The sequence below is a fragment of the Palaemon carinicauda genome, chromosome 3 (genome assembly GCF_036898095.1).
Source record: "Palaemon carinicauda isolate YSFRI2023 chromosome 3, ASM3689809v2, whole genome shotgun sequence".
Classification (NCBI taxonomy): Eukaryota; Metazoa; Arthropoda; class Malacostraca; order Decapoda; family Palaemonidae; genus Palaemon; species Palaemon carinicauda.
The window spans coordinates 122743356-122751714 of NC_090727.1; positions in this window are offsets into that span (position 1 = coordinate 122743356).

The following is an 8359-nucleotide window of genomic DNA, read 5'->3' on the forward strand; positions in this document are numbered from 1 at the left end:
GCATCTTAGGGGACCTCCCCTTCTGTGTACGTTATGTGGACGACATACTTGTGTTCTCCTCCTCAAAAGAGGAACACCTCCGTCACCTGCGTATCGTGCTCGACCGCCTGCAACAAAACGGCCTTGTAGTCCGGTACGGCAAGTGTACTTTTGGCGCCAACGAAGTGTCGTTCTTAAGGCACTGCATCATTCCTGAAGGAGTCCATCCCCTCCCTGAGAAGGTAGTAGCCGTTCAGGACTTCCCCGCGCCCTCGACCGTCAAAGCTCTGCAGGAATTCTTGGGCATGATCAACTATTATCACCGTTTTCTGCCAGCCATTACCACCACTCTTGCTCCCCTCTACGCCTCCCTCAAGGGCAAGCCAAAGGACCTGAAGTGGGGTCCCCTTCAAGAAGCGGCCTTCTGCAATGCAAAGAAAGCCCTATCAACCGCTGCAGCTCTCACTTTTCCTATCCCACATGCCCCTCTCCTTCTCTCCACCGATGCCAGCGACGTCGCTATTAGTGCAGTACTCGAGCAGGTGGGCAACGGCTCGCCCCGCCCATTGGCCTTCTTCAGCAGAAAACTGTCCAAGGCAGAATCGGGTTATTCTACCTTCGATCGCGAATTGCTGGTGGTGCACTTGGCTGTCCGTCACTTTCGCCATTTCTTAGAAGGTACGCTCTTCGTCATTCGCACAGACCACATGCCTCTGGTGCACACCTTCACTCGACAGTCTGACGCCTGGTCCGCCCATCAACGCCGACATCTCTCCGCCGTGCCTGAATACAATTGCATCCTTCAATACGTCCCTGGGAAAATGAATGCCGTTGCCGATGCCCTGTCAAGAAACACGTTGGCTGCCGTTCAACTGGGATTGGATTACAACGCCCTGGCTGAAGCCTAACGACAGGATCCAGAGTATCAAGCATGTAGGACATCCTGCACGTCCCTTCGTTGGGAAGACTTCCCCCTCGAAGACTCCAACACCACCCTCCTCTGTGACGTCAGTACTGGTAGACCGCGACCTTTGATTCCTGCTCCCATGCGCCGGCAGGTGTTTGATTTAATTCACGGCCTTTCACATCCCTCATGCCGTTCTACTGCATAGCTGCTGAAGACGAAGTTCATTTGGCATGGCATTTCTAATGATGCTAAGGATTGGGTCCGCGCCTGTACTTCTTGCCAAACTTCCAAAATACATCGACACACGGATTCAGGAGTGGGCACCTTTCCTCAAACTCAGCGTCGTTTCGCACACATTCACGTCGACGTTGTATGCCCCCTACCCACATCACAAGGACATCGTTACCTGTTTACCGCCATCGACCGCTCCACTCGTTGGCCTGAAGCCATTCTCATGGAAACTGCAACATCCGCCTCATGTACATCTGCCTTACTCTCAGGATGGATTGCAAGATTTGGTATCCCTGAGCATATTACTTCTGACAGGGGTACCACTTTCACCTCTCAATTGTGGACATCATTAGCGAATCTCCTTGGCATCATCCTACATCAGACAACGGCCTACAATTCCACAGCCAATGGAATGGTTGAACGTTTTCATCACACCCTCAAAGCAGCTTTAATGTCCCGCTGCAAGAATTCCAACTGGTTTACTCAGCTTCCCTGGGTCCTCCTGGGACTAAGGACCACTCCTAAAGATGCCCTCGACGTCTCGGCAGCTGAAATGGTGTATGGCGACCCGTTGGTCGTCCCTACCGAATTTTTCCTTCTACAACCTCCTCTGACGATCTCCAGTGCATACGGCACATCGTGGGAAAATTCACTCCATGCTGCAAGATTTACAAGCCCCCAGCGAAGCATCACATACTGACAGACTTGCACTCTGCAACGCACGTCTTCCGGCGCAACGACACTAGCAAGCCACCGCTAACGCCCCCTTACACAGGCCCTTTCCTTGTGATCCGACACAGTCTGAAAGCATTCCTACTAAATATTCGTGGCAAAGAAGACTGGGTCTCCATTGATCGTCTAAAACCTGCTTATCTCCTGCCAGATGACCCGCGTATAGTTCGCCCCTCTAGATCAGGGCGCCCTATTTAATATGCACATTATGTCATTTTTAGGGGGGGAGCCATGTACCAACCGTGTGTCACACAATCGTACATAGTTCATTTTGTGTATATATTATGCTTGTATCTTCGCTCTTCCCTCGCACTAAAAAGAACCTGAATAAACATGCCTGTTTTTCTCACCGTTAACTGTGTCGGTTTCGAACATGAAATTTCTGGTTGCATTGAGCTTTTGTATATAAAGGAGAGTGTTCTATAATAAACTCACTCAGTTGCTTTCATCCTGCCTTTGAGTCACAACCTTCTCTCGGCCCGTCACAATATATATATATATATATATATATATATATATATATATATATATATATATATATATATTTATATATATATATATATAAATTATATATATATATATATATATATATATATATATATATATATATATATATATATATTTTATATATATATATATATATATATATATATATATATATATATATATATATATTTATATATATATATTTATATATATATATATATATATATATATATATATATATATATATATATATATATATATATATATATAATATATATATAAAAGATACATATGACCGCCCCACATTAGAGTAGCCGTTAGAAAGGCATGCCCTCAGCAAGCCCTCTTCTTCTCCCAAGTATTTTGAGCATTTATGGTCGAACGTCTGATCATCATAAAACGAAAAAGAACTGAGTTTGCAACAGAGAGAAAGTCTCCTCTTGCTGTACGGCTTCAGAGGGAAGATATTTTGCTCTTGTGAAAGCAAATTTCTGAAGATGAAGAGAATCGCCACCATCGAATTATTTTATTGTATAAACAATCAAATTATTTTTCTAACTGAGATGAGGGTTCTGGTGCAACGGGAAATGAGATCTAAGAATCAAAGCTGGGCAGTGTTAACTCTGGTTGGCATTCAAATAATGATCATTGTTATGTGTAGGCCTATATGAAATTTATCTACTTGTGAGAACGGTTGTTTTGAAATATAAGATATTAATGTTAAGATGAAAACATAGCAATTATTTGTAAATGAAAGGTGTCGTTATCTTAAAAAATAAGGTCATCTGAAAACTTCTTGCATATATATATATATATATATATATATATATATATATATATATATATATATATATATATTACTGTATACACACAAACACACAAACACATATATATACATATATATATATATATATATATATAGATATATATATAAATATATATATGATATATATATATGTATATATATAAATATATATATATATATATATATATATATATATATATATATATATATATATATATATATAATATATATATATATATATATATAACCGTTCAACTGGGCTCCACAAGGCACTAGAAAAGTTGGAAGACCACGCCTACATGGCTGAGGACAATGAAGCGTGAAGTAGGAGATGATGAATGGAAAAGTATTGACTTAAAATTCTCGAGGTAGAGACGACTGGCGAAATGCAACCGAGAACCTTTGGGTCAATTGGCGTAGGAGGAGATGATGATAATGATGATAAATACACACACACGTATATATATACATATATATATATGTGTGTGTGTATATATACATATATATGTATACATATATGTGTGCATATCTATGTATTTGTTTATATATATATATATATATATATATATATATATATTCAATATTGATTTATTTATTTATTTGTATTTAGATTTATTTTGATGTATTTGATTTATTTCCTTTTGTATGAGGGATGAATATGAGGAAATACATGGAGGACATGGGTCTGAAATTTTAAATGAATATGGGGAGTGCATCTTAGAGATGGCTCAGAGTTTTGAACTGGTATGTATGAACACCAGGCCTGATAACTTATGAAAATAGAGGAGTGGAAATCCACATAGATTACATCCTGGTTAAGGGAGTAGATGAAAACAAGGTAATGAAATGTAAAGTGGTTTTGGGGAAACATATTTCAAACTGAATAAACTAGTAATGATAACTTTAAAATGTGATGTAGAAAACCCAAGAAGAGAAAGAGGATATCTAGAATTAAAGTTTGGCACCTTGAAGAAAAAATAAAGTGAAATTTTTAGGATGGTTGTGAGAGAGAGGCGAGTGGAAAGATTGAGTAGAAAATATCTGTGTCGGTATGAAAGAAATGTGTGTAGGGGAAACAGAGGAACTGGTGGGAAGAACCAGAGAATATTGCGTGTCGAAAGCAGAAAAATGGTGTTTGGATAGAGAGGTGCAAGAGTCAGTTAGCAGTTAATCAAAGGCATTTAAGACTAGAAAGTAAGGTATGCATTGGGTGTAGAGGAACATTACAGAGAAGAGGAAAAAAATTCGAGGAGGAAAGTAGGTATAGCTATTGGAAGAGTGGTAGATCAATTGCATGAAAGACTAGGAGTAAATAAAGGAAAAATGGATAGCTATAAGAAAAACTTAAGAAACACGCAAAGACAGGATATTGTGTATTTTAGAGTCATCAAGGACAAATATGGAGATATAGTGCATAGGAATGAAGACCTTGAGAGTAAACTGAGAGAATATTTGAACACCTATTAAAAACTGAAAATGAGAGACAGAAGCTGGGAGAAAAGCAAAGTGTGGAGGGTCAGAGTGGCAGAGATATGGAATATAGAAGTGACGCAGGCATGAAGTTAAATGAAAAAATGGTGAAGCACCAAGTCGATCGGAATCTGAATTTGAAATGGTCGTGATATTAACTAAAGATGGGCAAGAATGGATACTAAATTTATTAAGAGCGACATGGGAAGAGAAAATGATGACTAAAGAATGGGAAGAGAGTCTAATGGTACCTATATTCAAGCCTAAAGTTGATATCATGAAATGTCGTGACCACAAAGGAATCAAACTAGCAGAGCATGGTTAGAATGTTTGAGATCGTGCATAAAAGAACAAAGGCTAAAGTAATAACAGAAGTTGGATAAAAAACTTTTGAAGCTAGTCGTGGATTGCACCAAGGGTCAGCATTAAGTCATTTTTTTTATTTATGCTGGTCATGGAAGTATTAAGTGAAGAGATTGAGGGAGTTTCTATACGCAGATGATTTCACGAATACCACTGAAAAGGAAGAAGACTTGCAGAGAAGGACTGATGAGTGGCAGGAGACTTTAGAGCAGTGGTTCCCAACCTTTTTTCTGTCATTTCTCCACTGCACCCAGTTCAACCCTCCAGATTTCCCCCTTCAAGCCCCACCCAGCCCTCATGCCCACTCGCCTGCCTCAAAAATTGGCATGACACTCCAATTCTCCCTTTGAATATCATGTCTTTGAGAACTGATATGATCATATCACAAGTGAATGGCTAACAACAAAATGCCGCACGTACTATGAGGACATTTTCCGCTTGTTTTAGTTCGTAGGTAGTGTAATTATTTCCCCCCTGGAAGCTTCAAATATCCCCCAGGGGGAAATTTCCCCCAGGTTGGGAACCACTGCTTTAGAGAGTGGTGGCTGGAAGTAAATGTGGATAAGACTAAGGTTATGGTGAATAGTAAGAAAGGTAGTAACAAGATATATATATATATATATATATATATATATATATATATATATATATGCATATATATATATATATATATATATATATATATATATATATATATATATATATATATATATATGTATATATATATATATATATATATATATATATATATATATATATATATATATATACACATATGAAAGTAGAGGCTCGGATATAGAACAGGTGGAACAATTTTGATACTTGGTATCAACTATAAGTCCGAAGGGAGAATGTGAGACTGAAGTTGAGATTAGGCTAAGATCAGCCTGGAGGAAGTGAAGGAAGGTAGCAGCAGGAGTAGTATGTGATAGGAAATTGCCAATCAAGCTAAAAGGCCAGATCAATACCACGGTAATAAGACTTGTGTTGATGTATAAATCAGATATGTGAGCTCTAAGACGAAAACAGGAAGCAAACTTTGAGAAAGCAGTGATGATAATGCTGGCGTGGATTATGAGAACATCACTGTTTTAAAGACTGAAAAAATTATGAAATAAAAAATGGTAGACGTAGTACAGATTACTGCAGGAGTTCCAGAGACATTATGCCTGAGAAAATCTATATTGAAAGCACAGTTCAACATCAGATTTGTTTATGTTTTCGGATGTGTTATTTTAAGAAAATATAGCCCAATTAGGAAAGGAAACAATTAAATAAATAAACTACAAGAGATGTAATGAACACTTAAATAAAACAGTCTAAGAACTGTAACAACATTAAAATAGATCTTTGTCATATAGACTTTAAAAACTTCAATAAACAAGAGGAACAGAATTAAGAAGTGTATCCTCAAGCAAGAGATCTCTATCCCAAGACAATGGAAGACCATGGTGCAGAGGCTATGGCACTAGCCAAGACTAAGGAACAATAGTTTGATTTCGGAGTATCCTTCTCCTAGAAAAGCTGCTTACCATAGCTAAAGAGTCACTTCTACCCTTACCAAGTGGAAACTAGCTGCTGAACAATTTTAGTGTAGTAGTCAACCCCTTGAGTTTAGAAGACTTGTTTGTTAAATGCAGTGTTGTCAGGTGTACGAGGAAAGAGGAGAATGTGGAAAGAATAGGCCAGACTATTCGGTTTATGTGTAGGCAAAAGAAAAATGGGACATAACCAGAGAGAGAGAGAGAGAGAGAGAGAGAGAGAGAGAGAGAGAGAGAGAGAGAGATCGCACTCAACTCCCGCACACACACATTTCATATATATATATATATATATGTATATATATATATATATATATATATATATATATATATGTATGTATATATATATATATATATATATATATATATATATATATATGTGTGTGTGTGTGTGTGTGTGTGTATGTGTGTGTGTATGTGTGGATGTGTTCACGCGTGTATGTATGTTTTCTCTAAAAGATAAAAAATGAAATATTATGAACAACAGAGATAGAGTGATAAAAATCGTAGAGGATTTCTATAGAGCGCTATACAATAGTTATATATTGAATAGAAATGATAAAAAATTTAAGCCCGTATCAAATGTAACATTAGGAAAAGTAAAGAAATCAAAATTAAAAGTCATGAAGAGAGGCAAAGCAGCAGGAGAAGATGGCCTAACAATTGATTTAATATAATAAATGGAGGAGATTACATAGCAATAAACTAGCTGAATTTTACACAAAATGTTTGCGAGAATGCTCTATACCTACAGCTTGGAAAAAACCTTATCATCATCCTAATTTACAAAACGGGAGACACAGAAGACCTGAAAAATTACCGACCATTATCTCTACTCTTCATAATATATAAAATATTTACATAGATTTTTTTTTTTTTAACCTGTTAGAATAGTCTAATCTAGTTTGCTCTTATATCCATGTCGCCCCTTTTTCTGTCTCTTAGTGCAATAGAGAAAGGAGGTCTTGACTATTTCGCTGGTTTCATTCCTAATAAGCTTCCTTAGTGCGCAAATCTTGGGTCTTATGTATTACAGGGAGACAATTCATGGACAGGTTTAATTTGCAGAGTAAATAATAAATTACTGAAGCCATCAAAAAAGTTTACTGATCAGATAGAGAATAAGGTAAATTTTTTAAAACCGTATCATGTGGAAAAAGGTCTAAAACATGGGAAAGGAGCAGTAAAATATTTAGCAATAGATATTGCAAATGTAATGAGATTACCACTTTGTTTAGTCACTTATTTAGAATGAGAGTATATTTAAAAATAAATAACGTTCACAAGGAAAATAACTATAAAGTTAAAAGGTTGTAAAGAGTAATAATAATGATTACGTAAGTTTTTAGTGTTCTTGTACAACCATATTTGTAATTTTTATTTTTAATTAGTTTTTAGTTATTAGTAACTGTTTAGTGCAAAAATGTATTCATATATTCATGCACATTGCTTATTTGTACATTTAGTGATTGAATATTTCCATAAAGAATTTGAATATTTTTTCTTTCCTGATACGGGTCCTTTTAAACCATTTTAAACCTTCCCACGGGAAGTATTTTATCATAAAATCCAGGCGTCAAAATCTCTTATGACATTATTTTTTTTTCCTGAAATACTAATGTTATTCTTAACCGGATAATAAAGAAAAATGATATTTTGCAAAGCAACTTGTAGATGGATAAATAGATAAATAGATAGAAATGCGTAAATGAGCACGATGATATTGTAGCAGTTACAGTATGTGTATAAAATTGGCCAATATTCTCTAGACACAGATGAATGCCGAACATGTCAACATACAGAGATTAGTATTTCAGTCACTCCCTTAGAGGATATACTTTCAGC